This window comes from Canis lupus, chromosome 21 (assembly GCF_011100685.1).
Source record: "Canis lupus familiaris isolate Mischka breed German Shepherd chromosome 21, alternate assembly UU_Cfam_GSD_1.0, whole genome shotgun sequence".
NCBI classification, from domain to species: Eukaryota; Metazoa; Chordata; class Mammalia; order Carnivora; family Canidae; genus Canis; species Canis lupus.
In genome coordinates this window covers 10082155-10104190 of record NC_049242.1, presented here as the reverse complement: position 1 = coordinate 10104190, position 22036 = coordinate 10082155, and positions in this window count along the sequence as shown.

Here is a 22036-nt window from a genome sequence, read left to right as displayed (position 1 = left end):
TTTCTTTTATGGAGCTCCAAGTTCTTTACTATTGTATATTATATGGATTACAACTTTTTGGCTCTTTGGCTTTAGCAGAATAGAAAATGCTGGTTAGTTTTGATTTATCATTTTCATACACAAATCTTATTTTTTCCAAAGGAATTTTTTATAGATATTCTTTTTAAATAACTCAGATATAGTGTTTATACTCTTTCAAGATGTTGCTTTTCTGACTTGTCTTGAAGACAATGCCATAGTCTCTTTTTTGAAATATTTCTTGCTAGCTCTTTCAAGACAAATGAACATTTACTTAAGAAACATAGTTTCTTTATTTATAATTCCTGATTTTTAAAATGATATTCATTCATAATTTTAACATTTTAACTTAAGCAATTAATACTTAAATTATTTTTTTTAAAAATCAAGGTACTGAAAATCTAATAATGAAACAGTCATCTCTTGCCCTAAGCATTCTATTTCTCAAATCCTACTTCTGAAGCAAATTCTATTAACTCTTTTATTGGCTTCTTCCAGCAACTTCTTCTTTATCAGTAAATAAAATGTTTATCTTGCTTTTTCTTAACTAATCTATTTTAAGATTATTTTCTGACTTCCACCTATAATAGTTGGAGATTAAACTATTCTTCACTACTTGTACATTTTGTAGTTGATTTATTGTATCATTGGACCCAATTTTTACATTTTGCTATGTTCATACTCTTCAGAAGTTTCTTCTCATACCAACTCTCAGCTTGGCCATACAAGCTTTTACTCTGGGACTTTAACAATGTTGATACAAAGAGAGGCTTAAAACACACTGGGACATGTGTACTTCCTCTTTTGGAACTCTACCAATGCCATGAGAACAAGCTCTATTCTCCTTGCTGTTGGATCAGACTTTGTGTGTTAAAATCAAGTGGTCCCAGCTCCAGCCATTCTTGATCTTCCAACCCTCAGCTAACCTGATGACTGTCTGAAGACGTGAAAGCAAACCTAGTCTGTATCAGCAGAATCCTTCAACCAAACTGTGGACTCATAAAATGCTTTTAACTACTAAGTTTTAGGATTAAACATATTCCTTCTTTCACTTTCAAAATATAATTTTATCATATTATTCTAGCTTCTTCCTTTCTCTTCATTATTTGCTTTGAGCCCTCTCATCTCATGCTTTAAGCTGAAATTGTTGCTTTTTAGATGTGATTTATCCTGAAATTTCTAATTGCTACTCTTCCAGATTGAATATTCTGCCATTATCTGGAATCCATGACTTTTATCCTTTTTTGGTTAATTTCCTTGTTTTGGAGGGCATATTCTCCAATTCTACCCAAGAAAGTATGCATATGATATATATATATATATATATATATATATATATATATATATATATATATTCTGAGAGCTTATAAATCTGAAATTATCTTTATTCCATATTTAACTCATTTGATATTTTGATTGAGTGGTAAATTATTTTTCCTGAAAAATTTTAGAGTATTTATTCTGTGTCTTTTTAGCACAATGTGGCTATTTAGAAGTCCAAGTATTCTTAGTGTTATTCTTTTGTATAAAACCTCTTTTCCAATACTTTGGAAGCATTTAGGATCTTTCACCCTTGATTTCTTTATTGCAACATGAAATAATAAAGTGAGCACCAAAATAATAAAGTGACTTTGTTAAGGACAATGTTTGGAAAATTAGATCTATTCAATGAGAAAAGTAGAACTGGATTGACATTAATAGATCAAAGTAGAATCTAGGATAATAGAAGATCTAAATGAGAAAGGTAAAAAATATAAAGTTAAAAAATGAAATATGGGGATGCTTTTGGGGCCTATTGGGTAGAAGCAATGTAAAATCTCAAAAGCATAAAAATTAGATAAAAAAGTTTAATTTGACTACATAAAACAAGAGATTTTTGCTCACTGAAAAATACCATAGACAAAGTTAAGAGAGGATACGTGGCAATGAGATTTGCAATTTTTTTAAAAAGATTTATTTATTTATTTACAGAGTGTATGCATGTGTGTGTGTGGAGGGGGCAGGGAGTGTGGTGAGGAGGGGCAGAGGAAGAGGGAAGGAGAGAATTTCAAGCAGACTCTGTGCTGAGTACCAAGCCCAATGTGGGGCTCTATCACAAAACCCTAAGATTATGATCTGAGCAGAAACCAAGAGTTGTATGAGTAACCAACTGAGCCACCCAGGAGCCCCAAAATTTGCAATGTTTAAGATGAAATAAAAATATCATGTATCTAAGAAGTCATGTACTTAAAAAAATCAGTAATCTCATTAGAAGAATGCGCAAATGATATGGAAGAGATAATTTAATAAGAAAACTATAAATCTAATAAGTAAAGAGATACTCAAAATAATCAGTGAAACTGGAATTTTAAACTGTAACGAGATACTCAAAATAATCAGTCAAACTGGAATTTTAAACTACAATATGATATCCCTTTGGCTATGATATTAGACCAGTAAAATTGAAAAGCTGAATAATGCCAAATGCTGGTAGGGTTGTGGGGATACAGGAACTGTCATGCTGTGCTAGTGGCAGTTTGGGTTGGGGTAGCTGTTCCAAAAGCAGTCAAGAATAACACACCCATACTACTTGATCCAGGAATGATAGTCCTTAATGGTAGCAATTCTAACATATTGGCAAAAGGGCACCAATATGCATGTTCAAGGAAAAACAATTTATATTGATGGAGAGATGGAGGCAATGGAGATGCTCATAAATGGGGGTGGGTAAGTAAAATAACAGTAATTGCATAACATGGGCTATTATGCAAAAGTTATGAGCAATAGATCAAATGTGTACATTGCTACTTGTGTGACACTGAAACTCACACTGTTTAGAGTGAAGAAAACAATTAAGTGTATAACAAAATAACACATTTTGTAAATCGATCAATCAATCATTTATCTATCAACATCTGTTTCATATCTATCTCCTTTGCACACAGCTCATGACTCAGGACCTTTCCAAAGAAATTGGTGCCTCCAGTTACCAAAACCCTTGGAGGTGCTACAGGACAACATGCTTTAAATGGTTTCTCTTTTTTCATGTACCTTAGATGTTTAGTTAGTACATTTTTAAGACACACAAACACAATTTTATTTTTTGCATGCTTCCTAAAAATCACATTTTCTATTTGAGCTTATAATGTACCATAACTCAAGACCATGAAATTTCAATAAATATTTAATGAGCATTTTCCATATGCTAAGCACTATGACAAACTCTGAGAATGTAACAATGAACAAGACACATTAACCTTGGCTTCCTGAAAGTTAAAAAATAAATTAACATGTGGGGGCCAGTGCTGGGGGACAGTATATGATACTTACTTATGCATCATTTGACAAGTATTTTTTCAACTTTATTGAGGCATAATTGACAAATAAAATTGCGAAATGTTTAAAGCATGCAAAGTGATGATTTAATATAAGTATACATTGTGAAGGGAATCCTCCCATCTAGTTAATTAACACATCCATCACCTCTGATATTTAACTTTTTTTTATTGGTGAGGAAATTTATGTTCTACTCTCTTAGCAGTTTTCAGTTATACAGTAATGTATTATTAACTATAGTCAGTATATTATATATTAGATCTGCTGGCAAACACTTTTCAAACCTGTTTTTATGAGTTCCACTTCTTTTTTTCAGATTTCACATGTAAGTGACACTAATATTTGCCTTCCTCTGTCTGGCTTATTTTATTTATCATAATACTCTCGAGATGCATCCATATTATTTCAAATGGCAGTATTTTTCTTTTCTTAAAGGCTAAATAATATTCTATTGAATCTACATACCATATTTTCCTGATACATTTACCCACTGATGGGCATTTAGCTTGTTTTCATAGCTTGACCATTGTGAATAATGCTGCAATGAAAATGGAGTGCAGATTTCTCTTTGAGATAATAGTCTCCTTTTTTTTTTTTTTTTTTTTTTTGGATATATACCCAGAGTGGGATTGCTGAATATATGGTGATTCCATTTGTAATTTCTGGAGGAAACTCCACACTGTTTACTATAGTGATCATACCAGTTTGCATTCCCACCAATAGGGTACAAGTGTTTCCTTTTGTTTGTATCCTCACCAGTATTTGTTATCCTCTCTCCCTTTTCTTTTTTTGATAATAAACGTTCTAACAGGTGTTAGATATTATGTTATGTTAGATATTATGTCATTGTGGTTTTGATTAGCATTTGTCTGATGATAAGTGATGTAGAGCACCTTTTCATGTAACTGTGGTTATGTCCTCTTTAGAAAAAGGTTCCTGGGTGATGGGTATTAAGGAGGGCACATGATGAGATGAGAGCACTGGGTGTTATTCTATATGTTGCAAATTGAATTTAGATAAAATAAAAATTTAAAAAGAGTCTATATAGGTCCTTTGTCCATTTTTTAATTGAGTTTTTTTTGCTATTGAGTTGTATGAATGCCTTGTATATTTTGTATATTAACCCTTTATTGGCTATGCGATTTGCAAATGTGTTCTCTCATTCCATTTATTGATGGTTAACTTTGAGGAGCAGAAGCTTTTTAGTTTGATGTGGTCCCTCCTGTTTAATTTTGTTATCTTTGATTTTGGTGTCAAATCCAATTTTTTTTTTTTTTTTTTTTTTTTTTTTTGCTATGACCAATGTGAAAGAGCTTACCTCTTATATTTTCTTTTAGGAGTTTTATGGTTTCAGGTTACATTCAAGTCTTTAATCCATTTTGAGGTGATTTTTGTGTGTGCTGTAAGATAAGTATCCAGTTTCATTCTTTTGCATGTGGCTATTCATCTCATATAGGAGATGAACATTTCTCAGTTAGTGTGGCTTGACCTCCTGGTTGTATCTCATAACTTTGTAATTAATTGTCCAGGTCATCTTCTTTGTTCTTAGTGGCTCTCAGTAGTTGGGCTGCGCCTCAACTGGACAGTATCCCAAAAGTGAGGATCATATTCAGTGCCTAAATGAAGGCTGATTGGAAGCCGAACCCTCAGACAGTGGCTGGGAAAGTATGTACTTCTTGTCTGTGAGCAGCAAGGAAATAGGCATTTTTGCTTGCTTCTTATGCATTGGGCCTAGGTACATAGCTATGGTGGAAGGTTGCTCCTGTGGCTGTTTAAGAAGTACTTCTTTGGCTGCAGTCCTATGGGACTTGTGAATGCGAGCTAAGTGTTCCACGGCCTATTTCTTAGGCAACATCTGCAAAAACTATGGCTCAGGCCTGTATACAAGCTGCTTCTAGGGAGATAACTAGCAACTTGCAACAGGGTACGGGGAGAGGGCATAGCAGGTATACATGGGTTTCCTGGTCCCCAGGGGGGGAATCACAGCCTGCCCCTAAATTGGATATGTACTAATTTAGAAGCCTGACCTTCAGGCAGCAGTTTTCTAAGTATGCAGATGGACCCCTTTCCCCAAAAGGCCTGAGAGATTGCAATTTTGTCTGCTCAATCTGCACTGTGTTCTGGGGGCACAGCCATCAGTGATTGTATGCATGTTAACAACCACCTCTTTGTTTGCTATAGTCTTCTGAATCTCCAGGAAGCAACCCTCACTGGCCTTTAAAGCCAGATGTTCTAAGCCCTATTCTTCAGGTGAGGTCTTCAAAATTGTGGCGCTCTGTGTACGTTTAAATCCTTTGTCTCAAAGGGAGGAGCTGGGAATTGGGAGTTCCCTCCAGATGGTAGGTTGCTATTCTGGGGATGAGATTTATGGTGAGAGTATGTTTCAGTCTTTCCTACCTGTTTTGATGTGGGTATTTTCTTACTCATCTGATATGTAAGCATTATTCAGATTTCTTTCAGAGGTAATTACTCCATGTGGGTGTGTCTGTCGGAGGAAAGGAATTCAGGAACCTGCTGCATCACCATCTTTGTCAAACTCTTGATGCTTTTATCCTTAAGATGAAAGAAATTAGGAATAGTAATAATTTTCATTATTTACCACACATACCAATCTCTTCGGCACTACTTCCACTATACTTGAGTAATGTATTTTAAGAAAAACACAAAGAATGATAGTACTGTGTAATACAAAAACAAGAGGAAAATGCAATTTTACTCCTTTTTAGTAGGCAATTTGTATAATGCAGATGGGATTAATTTAGATAAATTTATTCTTACACATACACCTACCTACAAACAAAAGTTAAAAGATCTTGTCAAAGAACAAAATTTACTTGGCTTCTTCAATAATAGTTATACAATCAGCTTAATTTCATTTAATGAAGTTGAAATTTTCATTTTTATGTTCTCAAGCTTATATTGTAAAATGAATCATTAGAAATAGTTTTGAGGATAAAGGAAAATTAGAAAAAGAAAGGAGAGCAAAATAGTCATTTTCCTACCACTCAGATCCAGAGATAACATTTAGATGAATTTCCTTCTAATACTTGTTTCACTCAGCATTGAAAAAACTCCCTTGTAATTTATCTCTATATTGTTACCATAAGCATTTGGGCAACACTGGCTTCTTTAGGGTTTCTTTACCCTCAAGGATATTTCCACTTTATAAGAACAGAGAATGTGACATGGTGAGTCAGATCTCTTTTATATGATCATGATTTTGAAATGAAATCTCACATCCATGCAGTAGCTTATGTATTACACTAGAAGGTTTTTCCTAATATCCATGGTAGAAATTTTGAGGGTAAGTCCTTATTTAGGTCCTTTCAGGAAATAATAATAATTTTAAAAGTGGGGTAATTTGCAGCAGTTAGGAACATTAGGGAACACAACACAGAGAATGAATTTAAGTATTTAATTGAATGACTGGCAGTAAGTTCCATAAAAAGTATTTAATTGAATGACTGGCAGTAAGTTCCATAAAATTCAATCAAATACTTGTTGAATGTTGGGAGAAAGACAATTCTGTAATGAGGGAGGAGATGGCTCCTACTGAGGCACTCTATGTCATGATGATGCTGTGCTTCAGTAACTAGGGCAAAATGGATCAGGTCCAAGTTCATCAACCAACTCCCTTTAGTGCCAGAAAAAGGGCCCTTTCTCTAAAAGGCCTTGCTCACACATAGTGACAGGGTTTTCGTTATGTTCCTTGAAACTCCATGGCCTGGAATTTAACAACTTCTAAAAATCATCACTTTCTAAAAATATCTTAGGAGAACTTACCATAAGATACACATAATGATCTCAAGTAGATTCACAGATGGCTTATCTCTAATTGAGTCATACTCCTGAACTTATCATCAGGGCTGGCTTCTGGGGGCCATGACCCAGGCCATTGTACAGGGCCCATCAATGAAGGGCCTCACACTTGATTTAATGCTCAGTTATTGTCCATCCTGAAATTCTTAATAATTTGTAATAAGGAGTCCAGGATATTTAGTTTTCACTGGCTCTTGCAAATTATGTAGTTAGTCCTGTATACCATTTAGTTTTATAGTATCTTCCCAGATGGAAATCAGTATGTGTATACTCTCTTGAACTACTGAGAATCATTAGAAAAAAGATAAACATTTTGCAAGATTGGTAGCATACTGATGGATTATTTCATCGCCTCTTCTTACTCTGGGTTAGAATCAAAGAAATGTAATGACATTATGATCTCATGTTCTTTTTCAAAAGGGGGATTTCCTCTTTATTTCTTCCTTCTTTTCTCTCATCTCACCAATTCTCTTCTTCATTTTTCTACTCTATCTGCTTTGCTTAAAGTGTAGAACATCCCATTTCATTATATTGTGTTTTCATTTGTGTGAAATGTTTGTCATACTCAAGATATTATATTGTTATTGAATACTGGAAAATAAAAAGACCATACTTATTGAGAATTAAATAGCCCTAAAGTAATTTTTTAAATTTCCTAACAAAATAACAGATTTTTAAGTTTATAATGTTTGTGCCAATTTTATAACATCACTAGGGCTTTTCATAGGTCCATTATAGTCTTTTTATTTGTAACATTTCTCATTTGCATATTTGTATATTTTGAAACAATGATACTAGGAAACGATTATAGCAACAATAATTATACCTAATTTCTAATCTTGATTTGACTGTAACCTAGAGATCACACACTCTTATTAAACAGTCCTCAGAGAGCACATACTACACTGCATCATAAGTTAACTATATTTTAACAGGCCAGATAAAGCTCCAATATCTGCCTTTATAAGTCATGACAATTATGCTCATGTGTTTATGGTTGAAGTTATAATGCAATACTGTCTCATCTCTTAGGGTAACTATAAAGTATATGGAAACAATTCTTCTCATTGGCCTAATTCTCTAGCCCTATCCTGCTCTGCCTTACAGAAGTCTCTAATCTTAACACTGAGTCTCCTGGGAAAGCTAATGATTATAGGTGGGGCTAGGTAGGGAGAGATAGGTAGGGGGGTACAGGATCAGGCTCACAGAAATCTCAAAAATGTTGAGGTGTAAGGAAACAAGTGATAAGGGGATAAACCAGACCACCCTGACTTGGTATGGGTGGGGAGAGTACCTTTTATATGACAGTCATCTGTGTCCAAGAAAAAATAACCAGACCCCAAAGAAGAAGTAAGCCATTAAAGATGCTATCACCAGCCCTTACTCAAACCAAGACACCACAGGAATGATAAGGCCACAAGCTCCCTGGTCAATTCTAAAGAAAAGACTGTCCATGGAGACCCATGCTGGCAACTGTTGGGACCCCTCTCACTTCTGAGAGCTTCTTCTGTATCCTTACTTAGTAAACTTCTATCACTTTACTCACTCCCCTTTGTGTATGAGATTCATTCTTTGACTCCATGAGACAAGAACCTAGCTCTCCTGCTTCACTAGTGTTATTTGTTAACTATTTCCACTTCTACTTATTTCACTCCCTTTGTATTCTCATTACTGGCAACACTAGGATTTTTCTTTCACCAGCTTAGGTATGAGACTTCAAAATATGTATTTTAGAGCAACACAATTCAGCCCATAACAAAATGAAACCTCAGAAGACAAGCAGCTAAAAGTCTTAATAAAATGAAGGTCAGGCTACTTGATTTCTATAATTCTATAATTCTCCAGTAGTAATAAACATATTAGTTCTGCAGTACAATAGTTAAACATTTTCTAAGTATTCAACCTTGAAATTGCCAAAAATGTTAGGCCACTAAAATCTGTGGCTACTATAAAATTATAAAACAAGGAAAACTTTGATCTTTGTGAATTTTCCTTAATTAAGCCTTTTTAAATTACATCAACCAGTCCCAAAGTCTGACTTTCGAAGATGAGTCCATTTTATGAGTTAAAATACTAGAAATGCATTAAATTTTAAAGCTATTATATGTTTATTCTCATTTACTTTGACAAGGTTAGATGGATGTTTACCCTTTGACACTGGGTTGTGTAGGGTATATGGCCTGACACTTTTCTAGACTGTTATCAACCAGAGAACAGAACACCCCATTGACATGATCCTGCTTCACTCTCTGTCTGCCATCTTGAACAATTCCTCCTCTCCCAACTTTGAATCCCACCATGCATTATCAGCCACCCTGATTCTTCCTTCTTCAAAAAGAAAAACACATATGAGCAAAAGGCTTAAGTAGGAAATTTTACTTCCTATCCACCTTTTAAATCTGGTCTATCCTTAAAGTTTTTACTCACTTGACTATGATGCTATCTCTAAAACTACATAGAGTTTTTATCTTCCTTTTTCAATTCTCTAATTTTACTTTGTTACTCCAGATTAACTCTGTATTAGTTATGGTTCCCAAGTGCAAGCAAAACTAGCAGTTCTGTTTCATATAGGCAGGCAATAAATTTATTAGTATGGCATTATGAAATCACACACATGTTAAGAAATAAGAGTTGCAATAAGAGTTGCTGAATATCATGCTATAAGAGTGACTTACCTAGGACACAGTTACTGGTTCTGTCAGTGGACAGTTGCTACCAGAGGATATCTTACTCCCTGCCATTCAACTCTACTGCAACCACTTTGCAGAAATTCTAATTGACTGAGATTTTGTACTACTTTCCAAGATTCGAATTCCTGAGTGGGAGCAGTCTCTTGGCTGTAATTAGGTGACATACCCATTAGCAACCAGTTGGCTGTGATTAGGTGAGATACCCATTCTCTGAGCTGTGATGTCCAACATTGCAATTGCTAAAGGTATGTGGCTATTAAGCACTTGAAATGTGACTAGTCTAAATTTAAATGGGTTTTAACTGCAAAATACATATCAAATTTTGAAGACTTAGCTCTTTCCCCAAAATAAAATATTTCATTAGTAATTTTTATGTGGATTTCATAATAAAATAACTTTAAAAATATATTGGGTTACTATTGAAATATTATGTTATTTAGTATTATTAAGATTACCTTTCCCTTTCCCTTTTTAAAATGTCACTTCTAGAAAAGTTAACATATGTGGTCCACATTTGTAGCTGGATTTATATTTCTATTGGACGATGCTACTTTAGAGTCTTCATCTTTAGGGGAGGTAATATCAACCTCCTTGTGGATTTTATGAAAAAGGAGGAAGATTCATGTCTATCCATAGTCACTTAGGCTGATTTGTCTCATACTCTGGTAATTTCTTTGTTTCTCTCTGGAACATGATGAAACCGCGATACATAGATTTTCTCATTTATAGGGATGTCTGGGTGGCTCGTGGTTGAGCGTCTGACTTCAGCTCAGGGTGTGATCCTAGAGTCCTGGGATCGAGTCCTACATTGAACTCCTTCCATGGAGCCTGCTTTGCCCTCTGCCTGTGTCTCTGCCTCTTGCTCCCTCTGTCTCTGATGACTAAATTAATGAAATATTTATGAAAAAAAAGATTTTCTCATTTATATGAATATCTTAGTATATATTCTTGCATTAGAACCTAACAAATCCTCATTGAATATTTGCTGAATTTGCTAGCTGTACATCTGTGATTTTATAAAGTGACCTAAATATTTTGGAATCCATAATTGTAGTGAGGTTAATTTAAATGCTACATTAAAATAATCAGTTAGACTTTGAGAAGTAAAACTATTCTGAGAAGGCAAAGCATGCAGTACCATTATTTCTACTTCTATGTTGGAAGGTTGAGACAAGACTGCTTGGTTTGTGCTAGGCAGTTTCACTTATGTTATCATTTATTATTCTTGACAGTCTTGTCACACCCATTTTATTAATCATCTAATGAGATGATAAGAAGTTTGCTAACTTCCTTAAGGTTACATAACCTCCTTCAACTGGCATGACTGAGATTTGAACCCAGTTTTGTCAGACTCCCCAGTTTAGGCAGTTTCCACTAAACTATGTATCCATAAGAATGGAATTTCAATTTCTGATGTTCATTTTTTAAAACATTTTTTAATAGTAAAATGAGTTACTTTTGAAAAAAAATCCATCTCATATCAACAGCTACATGACTATCATGTAAAAATTTTGCTAAGCAACATTCTTCAGTAAATTAAATATACATAGCCAGAAAATGCTATGTCTTCAGTTCTCTTGTAAATAGGTCTTAAATTAGGCACAAAAGACAGAGGAAAATATAATTTGAGTATTATTGAGCCCCTAATGCCTGAATATATCTTAAGATCTCTTGAAACTCTGAAATACAGCTGGGCAATGTATCTTGGCATAATTTATTTTTTTAAAGCCACTCACACCTGGTTGTATTTTCAACGTATTGGGTTTTGTGAATTTACTCTTTTATAAAAAGCACTTATGCCTAGTCAAAATTCATTCTACTCTAAATGAAGAAATCCCTAAGGTTCACAATGAATATGGCATCATAGAAATGGGTTGTGCTATGATTAAAGCAAATTATTTTTATATGACATCCATTTAAACAGTATAATATCAATTTCGTGTTCTGGAAGTAATTTTTAGTGAGCATTTTGCCATTTCCATTAATGATGAAGTAATGGAGGATACTGATGTAGACTTAAAAATGTCTGGATTCAAATTTCTCATTAATATAGCATTTTAAAGACAAATAGCACTGTGCTTGTCTCTGGCAAGGGGGGATTTCTTACTTTGGATATGAGATCACTTTTCTGTGCTTGTACTGGCTGTTAGTCCTATAATGGAGATTTTAAAAAAAATTAGACATCACATAATAAAAGTCAGCATTTCCAAAAGTATATTCCTTGATTTTTTAATTCCTCCCCCCGCCCCCCACCAAAGCCCCCAAACCAAAAAAACCTAAGTGGTTTATTGTTGGTTTGGATCCTTTATTTGCAAGTGGGAAAAACTCTACTCAAAGTATTGTAACCAGGAAAGAAAGAGATAACCAGGATTTGTTTTTTTTTTTTTTTTAAGGTTTTATTTATTTATTTATTTATTCATGAGAGACACAGAGAGAGAGGCAGAGACACAGGCAGAGGGAGAAGCAGTCTCCCTGTAAGGAGCCCAATGTGGGACTCGATATTGGATCCTAGGGTCAGGTCCTGAGCTAAAGGTAGACGCTCAACCACTGAGCCACCCAGGTGCCCCTGATAACCAGGTTTGAAACTATCAATTCAAGGACCCTGGGTGGCTCAGTGGTTGAGGGTCTGCCTCTGCTCAGGAAGCGATCTTGGAGTTCTGAGATTGAGTCCCACATCAGGCTCCCTGCATGGAGCCTGCTTCTCCCTCTGCCTGTGTCTCTATCTCTGTCTGTGTGTCTCTCATGAATAAATAAATAAAATCTTTAGGAAAAAAAAACCTCTTGGTTCACTTGCTTTTTCTGTGTCTCTGGTCTTTGCTTCTTTCTATATATTGCCTCAGGATAGCTTGTACACAATGGCTACAGTGGTCTAGTTTGCACCCTAAAAGGCTTTTTCTCACCAGTTTGAGACAGAAGATGCTATTGAAGGAATTGATTGACTTAGCTTGGTTCATAGACCCGTTTCTGAACCAGTCCTTATGCCATAGAATATGTGTACTTATTCCCACACTTTGGGGAAGAGATCTGCGACCAGAAATAATGTCTGGGAAAATAGTGTTAGACAAAACTGTACCAGGAGTCAAAGATATTTGAACAGATTTCTGAGCTGTAGGCCATCTCAGAATCTTTAATATGCTAATATGAAGGGTGAATCTGTGGACAAGGAGGATATTTTATGCAATGTTTTCTGAATATATCTGAATATGGAAATTTCTTTTTAATAGGACGTCATGTTAGATTAATGTGTTCTAGAGTTGCAGACCTAGTCACATAATAATTAGCTTCTTCAGTTTCTATTATCAACCTAATGATCTTTGTGAGCTCCTACACTGCTGGGTGGATGGTGTGACTAAAGTATATATTTACACAGTGAGGGAGTATATGAGTATAGGTAACTTTAACTGCCAATCAAAAATATGTCAGAATTTCCAAGTTTAAACAGCCTCATTTGTTAAGTTTGTCTCTCTGGATGAAAGGCTCAATTAATTATATTATCTCCTTCATCACAAATTGACATTTGGCTATATGGGTAAAGATGGGCTTGCTTATGTTACCTCTTGGCAATGGGATCTGTGTTCTTTCCTCTGGACTCTTGCCAGCCTCTGCTATGAGATGATGGGTCTGGCCCATTGGTTCCTTGCATGGGAATTTGCTAAAACGTGGCTGGTGAACTTACAGTTATTATTTAGCCAAAGTTGGGCTTTTTGGCCTTCTTTTGTTATTTGACTCCACCTCAGCTCTTAGTAGTGGTACATATTCATTTTTATTGAGATGTCCTGCTTTTAGTCCCTGGCCAAGACTGTCTTTTCCATACTTAGGGAACTTTCTCCTCACTATGTCATTCTTTGTTATTAGTTTTTTACATAGCTACTTTTCACATATTTCCTACTCTACCCACTTTGGAGTGTATGGGGAATTTTGGAACCTTTTCACCCTAGATTAGAGCTGGGGGTACTTGAGGAGTGTAAACCTAGAGCTTGTTTGTGCTTACCTACATTTTTTCTAGTATCTACACTGAGCTTCACCCCCATTTTGGCACATCAGGGAAGCTTTTGACTTTCTCTGGAACTATCTAACAAGGCCTGAAGTCTATCTTCACTCCCCAACTAAGTGGATGCCTTGTACATGCATTCTTTTTCTTGGTTCTCCTGTATGAATCCCTTTCATTTTTCCCCTCCATCAGCCATAAGCGACTTTTCTTTCTTTTCTTTTCTTTCTTTTCTTTTCTTTTCTTTTCTTTTTTCTTTTCTTTTCTTCTTTTCTTTCTTTCTTTCTTTTCTTTTCTTTTCTTTTCTTTTCTTTTCTTTCTTTCTTTCTTTCTTTTCTTTTTCTTTTCTTTTTTTTCTTTTCTTTTTTCTTTCTTTTCTTTTCTTTCTTTTCTTTTTTCTCTTTTCTTTTCTTTTCTTTCTTTTCTTTTGTTTCCTTTCTTTTCTTTTCTTTTTTCCTTTTCTTTCTCTCTCTCTCTCTCTTTCTTCTTCTTCTTCTTTTTTTTTTTTTAAGATTTTACTTATTTATTCATGAGAGGCACAGAGAGAGGCAGAGACATAGAGGGAGAAGCAGACTTCCTGTGGGAAGCCTGACATGGAATTTGATCCCAGAACCCTGGGATCATGCCCTGAGGCAAAGGCAGATGCTCAACCACTGAGCCACCCAGGTGTCCCCATAAGGGACTTTCTTATTGGTGCTTTTATATGTAAAATTAGCTCAGAATTTTAAGAATCCCTTTTCTCTTTCGACAAACCTTTCTTCTCTACACTGTTGTCAGATTTAGAAAAAATAATGAAGTCAACTGTGATTCAAACCTAAAGAAGGACCATAGTTCAAGGTAGTTTACTTTTACCCTGAGGGGACCAATGACATTGACTCAGTGCGTTGCAAATATGCAGTGCAGATTTATAGGTTATGAAAGCATATATGAAAATACTTCTAAAGAATATTATCATCAGCATAAATGTCTCATAGCACAAGCTTTGGGGTATGCTGACTTAGTCCAAACTATTAATTAACTAATGAGAAGACACAGTCCAAGAGATTCTGCAATGTCAAAAAAGTCTTTAGTGTCAGGGCTAAAACCCAAATCTCCTATTGCCAGATCATCTTGGCCTCCACTTAACCTTTTCAATGTATCTTTTGGATACAGTCCTTCATGAAATTTTGAATTAGCAGCACCACACAGATATTAACCTCGACCTTTCATGAGATTCCAACCAGAACAAGTTGGAAGGAACACAAAAGCTGAGAAGTCTCTTTCTCTAGGTAATAATGGCTAATGTTTTTATTTTTTAAAGATTTATTTATTTATTTGAGAGAGAGAGAAAGAATGGAGGGAGAGGGGCAGCAGGAGAAGGAGAGAGAGTCTTAAGCAGACTCCACACTGAGTATGGAGTCTGACTTGGGGCTCTATCTCATGACCCTGAGATCACAACCTGAGCAGAAACTGAGTTGGTTGCTTAACTGACTGTGCCACCAAGGAGCCCCAATAATCGCTAATGGTTTTAAAGTGCTTAAATGCAGATACTATTTTATGCTCCACTTATATTAATGCAATCATTTCTTACACCATCCAATAAAGTAAGAATTATTGCCCCATTTTACAGATAAGGAAATTGAGTTACGGAGAAATCAAATAACTTGCCTTTAATCACATAACAGGTAATTTATAAAGCTGGGAATTGAACACAGGTCTGCTCTAAAATCTATGGTTTGCCCACTACATTTATTGCCTCTTACAAACCTTTGGAAGAGCCATCCTGGACTTCTTCTAATTGCATTTTCCATTTTTCAAGGATCTTCTGATCCAAGAGAAGGTGCATTAGAAAAATGTCTATAATTAATTTCTTTGTTTAATTCTGGAGTGTTTTCAATAGCTCTGGTAGGAAAACAGAGTTCTAGGTTGACTATCATAGGGATTTCTTGTTAGTCCATGCCCCACAATTCAAGCCAATCTGAATAAAACTGGATTTGGGAAGTAGGAGATAATATTAAAGGGAAAGCTTAAATACTAAAAATAAATTTTCTCTTTCACTGTAAGTTTGTGATATAATCTTGGAACAGTCAATATCATGGTTCAAGAAAATCTTTTTATTCCTCTTCCTCAGTGACCCATGGTCATTGAGATTTCCCAATCTCAGTATTTCTACATGGGTAATATGCAATGTCATCCAAGAGAGAATAAAGGCAGTTGAGATTCTTCATGTGAGTATTGTTAATAGCTTGTTAATTGCTCCTGACCACAACTTCTAAGAAAGCTCTTTGCAAATTTTCTAGATTCTAGATTTCAATTGTGATCAAGTGTGAAGGTCTAGAATTACAAGTCAATTATGGGCCCTTAACATTTGAGGGTAAATATGATCAATCACTTTCCAAAGCACTTGAGCTTGAGCACTTGAGCACTTGAGCACTTGAGCTCATCACCAAGATGCAAAAATATAGCTCAATTTAGTTCTGGCTGTCCAATCCTTTTACTTTTTGCAATTGTCTACTTTGGAAGAACCCTCAAACAATGGAGATAGATACCATTTCACAATAGATTACGAAATGGCAGAAGAGAAAAATTGGTGTAGTGTGGTAGTGTAAAGAGCACTGATCCTGGATTTGGGCAGACCTGGCACAAATTCTAGGGCTACTTCTTATTTCTTATGTGATGATGCTGTATTTCATGCTCTTAATCTGTAAAATGGAAATAATATCTATATCCCTAAGGTTTTCTGAGAATTAAATGCAACATTAGAAAAAATGTCTACCATATATTAATTTTTATTTTTAATATAAGATTTGCCTTGATTTGGGCTTCTAAGGGTTTTCTTTCATTAAAACTAGAGTTAATTTTTCTTCTAGTTTTATTGCGAAATAACTGATATACATTGTATTAATTAATTAGGGTGTACAATAAAATGATATATCATTGTACACTAATTAATTAATACAATGTATGTCAGTTATATCTATATATATTTATATTTATCTATCTATCTATTGAAAAATGATCACCATGGTAAGTGTAGTTAACATCTATCATCTCACAATTATAATTTTTTCTTGTGATAAGAACTTTTAATATCTCCTGTTAATAGCCTAAAATGTTGGAGAAGGATAGAATTAAAAGTGTTAATACTTGAGCCTGGATGTCTCAGTTGGTTAGGTGTCTAACTCTTGATTTTGGCTCAGGTCATGATCTCAAAGTTGTGAGCCTGAGTCCCATGTCAGGCTCTGCACTCAGAAGGGAGTCTGCATGGGATATTCTCTCTCTCTCTCTCTCTCTGTCCCTTCCCCTGCTCATGCATACTCTCTCTCTCTCGAAATAAACAAAGAAATTTTAAATGTTAAATGTCTTAAAACAGGCTTTTATATAATGGAAGAAATTATAGATTTTGTTACTGAACTAATCTCATTAATTCTCATCTAGGTAGCTCAGGTTTACAGATCTATGTTTGCCATATTCCAAAGCCCTTCAAATAGCTCTCAAGGTTTGTTGTTTTTTGTTCTTCTTCCTCTCCCCAATATCAGTGGTAGACAGTGAATGTATTTTGGTTCCTTCAATGTTAAAATGTGTGTGATATCTTAATAGTAGAGGTTTAATGGACAAACTATATGAAACATTTTATGAACTAGTGTTTTAAAAGATCTGGAGAGATAATTACCATAACTATAAGCCTCTCAAATTACCTACCATACCTAATTAATAAGTACCTAAATATTTTCTTCTTCATGAAGATCTTCCAATCGTAGTATATAATGTCAATCATATTATATAATGTCTATTTCTGTAATAACTATTTTCATGCCCATTTTTTGACTAAAATACTCTATCTTTGGCTTTACAGAGTCTCAAAAGTGCTGGCATCTAGAGGGAAAATATGGTATATCCAGAAATCTGTATCATCTTTGGCTCTTCTTTTTTTCTCTCATTTCCACTATCTACTCACAGAACTGAGTTAATGGCTCTTCCTACATCTGTCCTTACCTGTGCAACTCAGCACTTTTTCCCCCACCCAGTTAAATTTTTTTCAGTAGATATTAATAAATATCTATATGAATAAAAATTCAGTGTGAATAAATATGTCCTTTTTTTTTTACTGCTATGGTACCAATTTCACCTGATCAGCACAAATTTATTGAGTGTATGATGTATCCATTCCTGAAATGGGGACATCAGTAAATAAAATAAATATAGCTCCTGCCCTTTCTAATTTTTGGCTAGTGAAAAAAAACAGAAGCTAAACAAATAATTATAAATACTGAAATAAATATTCACAAGATGTTCTATGTCCTATAAAATGAAAGAAAATAGCAGATACTAATAAGTATTTATTTAACATTAATTTAAGTCAATTATATTTTGACTGATAGGTCACAGATAGTTGTTTGCCCATTATGTTATTGCTGACTGAGCTTTAGCCTAAGTTAAAAAACACATTTGTGCCCAGACACTTTTTTTCTCCTATAAAAGCATTAATTTTTATTTAATGTTTATTATTTCATGGGTATAAAACTTATAGACATTTTTCTATTAGAGATTTGATGAAATGTTTCATCTCCTTTCCTTAGCACAAGAACCATTTCATTGTGTCTATAAGTGCCATAATAAGTTCATTTTCTTTCATGTAGCATGAATTCTTTAAAAGTGCTCTGGTATTATGTAATTTAACTTTTTGATACAATGTAAGGGAATAATAGTGTTTTCAGCCCTTGAGTTCCGTGAATGGTGCATAGCAGGTTTTCAGTTACTGATGAAAATTATAACTTCTGTTTTGATCATATCCTATTTTTCCTGTATGGAATATTGGAGTTAGTTTCCAAACTGACATTGGAGTCCTGGTTCTGTTACTTATCAGGTGTGTGACTTCAGGAAAGTCAATTTTCAGGACATCAGCTTCATCATTAATAACATGGGTGTAGTTATATCTGCCTCATTGAGTTGTGTTCATATTAGAAGACTTGATTATCTGTAAAGTTAGGCATATAGTAGGTGGTTAGTTTCTTTTTTATGATCACATTTTCTATCATTGCCTAAGAATCTAATAATTCTTAGGCACCTATTTAGAAAGAGGAAAGTACAGACTGATATTGTTCTGTGTGCTGCAGGAAACACATTTTAATTGATTTTTACTTGGTATATATTTTTTTCAAAATTTATACAAATTCTGTAATGATTATGAAGAAGTCTCAAAAGCATTATTCCTGGGTCATAATAACTTCTTAGAAAACACAAAATTAGTATTAATGTTGAACTTACTTATTCTTTCCTTCCTTCCCCCTTGCTTCTCTTCCTCTTCCGTTTCTCTCACTCTCTTTTCTTTTGGAAAGAGAGCTATTCTCTGTGTAAGCAACCATGACTTACCAAAGCCAGCCTTTTAGCTATGTTTCCAAGAGAAAGCATTCTTTAGAAAAACTTCTTTCTAACTACTAGTTCATTAATTCTTATTAATCTTAAGAATATAAAGTAATGTATAAAGGAAAAACTATCATAACTATAGTTTTGAGTTGAAAAAATACGTAATATTTTTATGAAACTTTCAGAGGTAAGGAAAAAATAATAATTCTTATTCCACTACATTATACAATTTTTATAAATTTTGTGTATATCTTTCTTATATATAAAGTGTATATATATTTTAAACATAAATGTTCATGTCTTAATTTTAACTTAACTTTATGTGCTACATAGTTTTGTAATTATCATTTTTAGTGGATACTCATTACTTCCTTGAGTTTGTACCAAGATATATTTAAATGATGCTATTTTGTTAGATATTAAAATAACTTCTGTGAGTTATTGTAACAAAAATATATATTGAGGAACACCTGGGTGGCTCAGTGGTTGAGTGTCTGCCTTTGGCTCAGGGTGTGATCCTGGGGTTCTGGGATCAAGTCCCATGTCAGGCTTCCCACAGGAAGCCTGCTTTTTCCCACTCTCTATGTCTCTGCCTCTCTCTCTGTATCTCTCATGAATAAATAAATAAAATCTTTAAAAATTATATATATATTGAACCCTTTTACATACAACTTTATTATTTTCATGGAACAAACTTTCAAAATTTAATTATTAACTCTAAAATAAAGAAAGTTTTTATGGTTCTTTATATATATCACCAGATTATCCAAAATGTTTAAATAATTTTTTCTCCCATTATATACATCAGCTTCACCTTCTACCCTTCCAAAGTACTGGTTTTCCTTCTTTTCTTTTTTCTTTTTTTTTTTTTTTAAGTTTTTTTTTTTTTTAATTTTTATTTATTCATGATAGTCACAGAGAGAGAGAGAGACGCAGAGACACAGGCAGAGGGAGAAGCAGGCTCCATGCACCGGGAGCCCGATGTGGGATTCGATCCCGGGTCTCCAGGATCGCGCCCTGGGCCAAAGGCAGGCGCCAAACCGCTGCGCCACCCAGGGATCCCCCTTCTTTCCTTTTTGCTCTGTTAAATCAACATTTCTTTTTTCCTTCGTTCCTTTCTTTTTTTCTTTCTTTTCTTATCTTCCCTTTCCTTCCTTCCTTCCTTTGACAGAAAGGTGGCAGTTGAATCTTGAGAAAAATTTCCCACTCCAGATTAACTGAAATTTTTGCAATGAGATAATTAAAAACATGGACTCCAGACCCAAACAGCCTATTTTTACTGCTTTTAGTTGTCTTACCTAAACCAAGTCATTTAACTTCCCCATGGTGGTTTTTCCTTCTCTGCTATGTTTGTAATAATAGTACTGGGATGTTATGAAGATAACACATTTTTAGGACATGTCTGGTACACATAAGCAATTAGTAAATGTCTACAGCAGTTGTTATTACTTTTCATTATCTATTTACACTCTCTGGAGCATAAACTCTATGAAGGCAAGTACCTTATCTGCTTTGGTCTCTGCTGTGTTCCCAGAACCTAGAGACAGCACCAGTATTTAATAGATGTCCACAACTATTTGCTGAATAAATTAAAAAATGAATAAATGTTGTTTAATATCTTAGAGATCAGGATTACTATCTACTGACTTCTGACAGAATTGACTGGATTATTTGTGAAGTCAGGTTCTTTGCTGCATCCCAACACATTATTTACTCTGTGTTGATTTATAATTGACCCTCTGACTATTACCAAGACTAGGCCTGCAGTTTGATTTACAGTGTGGTTTTAGCACTGGATACCTCTCAGTTCTTGGAGTTTGAGTATTGGCTCCACGGCATTTAAGTTGAATATTGTCAAGTCATTGAAGCTTAGTTTTCCCAAGGTACAATGATGCTAAAAATTTCTACATAAAATTTATTGAGAAGACTGTCCTCATCACAGTGATTGATGTTTCTCTAAGGAGGATTGAGTAAATCATTTCAGACAGAAAAAAAAAATTCTGTTCTTAAAAATCTACTATAAAAGGGATACCAGAACTTCCTTAAATTGCCCAAACTAGTGCTTAATCATCCTCTCAGGAAATTCTTTCTTTTGGCTGGAGGTGATTTTGGCATACCCTTTATCATGAAAGTATTTGTTTAGTAGACCACCCTCGATGTATATGCTCTGAGAATTCCCAAGAGGATTTTTGTAAATTCAGGGGGATCATGGATTTTTTTGAAATACAGAAACTTCCTCTAAGAGTAGGGTGACCACATTCCCCTAAGGAACCATTCATCTACATCCACTCTTAAGTCTCACACTTCTTATATGGAACCTAAATCCACTTAATGCAATTTAAGCCAATTTCCTGAAGTGTATCTCATTAGAGATGGAGAACAGCTGGCCACTATTTTATGTGTAATAAATCTTCATATGCTTAAGATAGTTTTTAATTTGCTATTTTTTTCCTAAGCAAGCTGCACCTTCCCTGGTTCTCCACACTGTCCTTCATCCCCTATAAGCCTTTTTTCCTCCCATACTAATTTAGATCTGTTTAATCCTCAAATATTACCAGTCATATCATTAATTAAATATAATATTTAAGATGCTTATTCATACCTCCTACAGAATATAATGACAATATAAAAGATGGTTTTAACTAAAATATTTTTCTTAATGATTGCACTACTTGTATTTTTTGGGTCAGTCTACACTTATATAGATTTCACAGTAAGTAAGGATTTTGTACTAAATCACAAAGCATGATTAGTCTTACTTGCTTATAAATAGTAAACATAGTAAGTTTTAATGTTGACAATAGTTTTTATTACTTCCCTTTATAATATCCTCCACAGTGACTACTTTCTCATTGTTGCA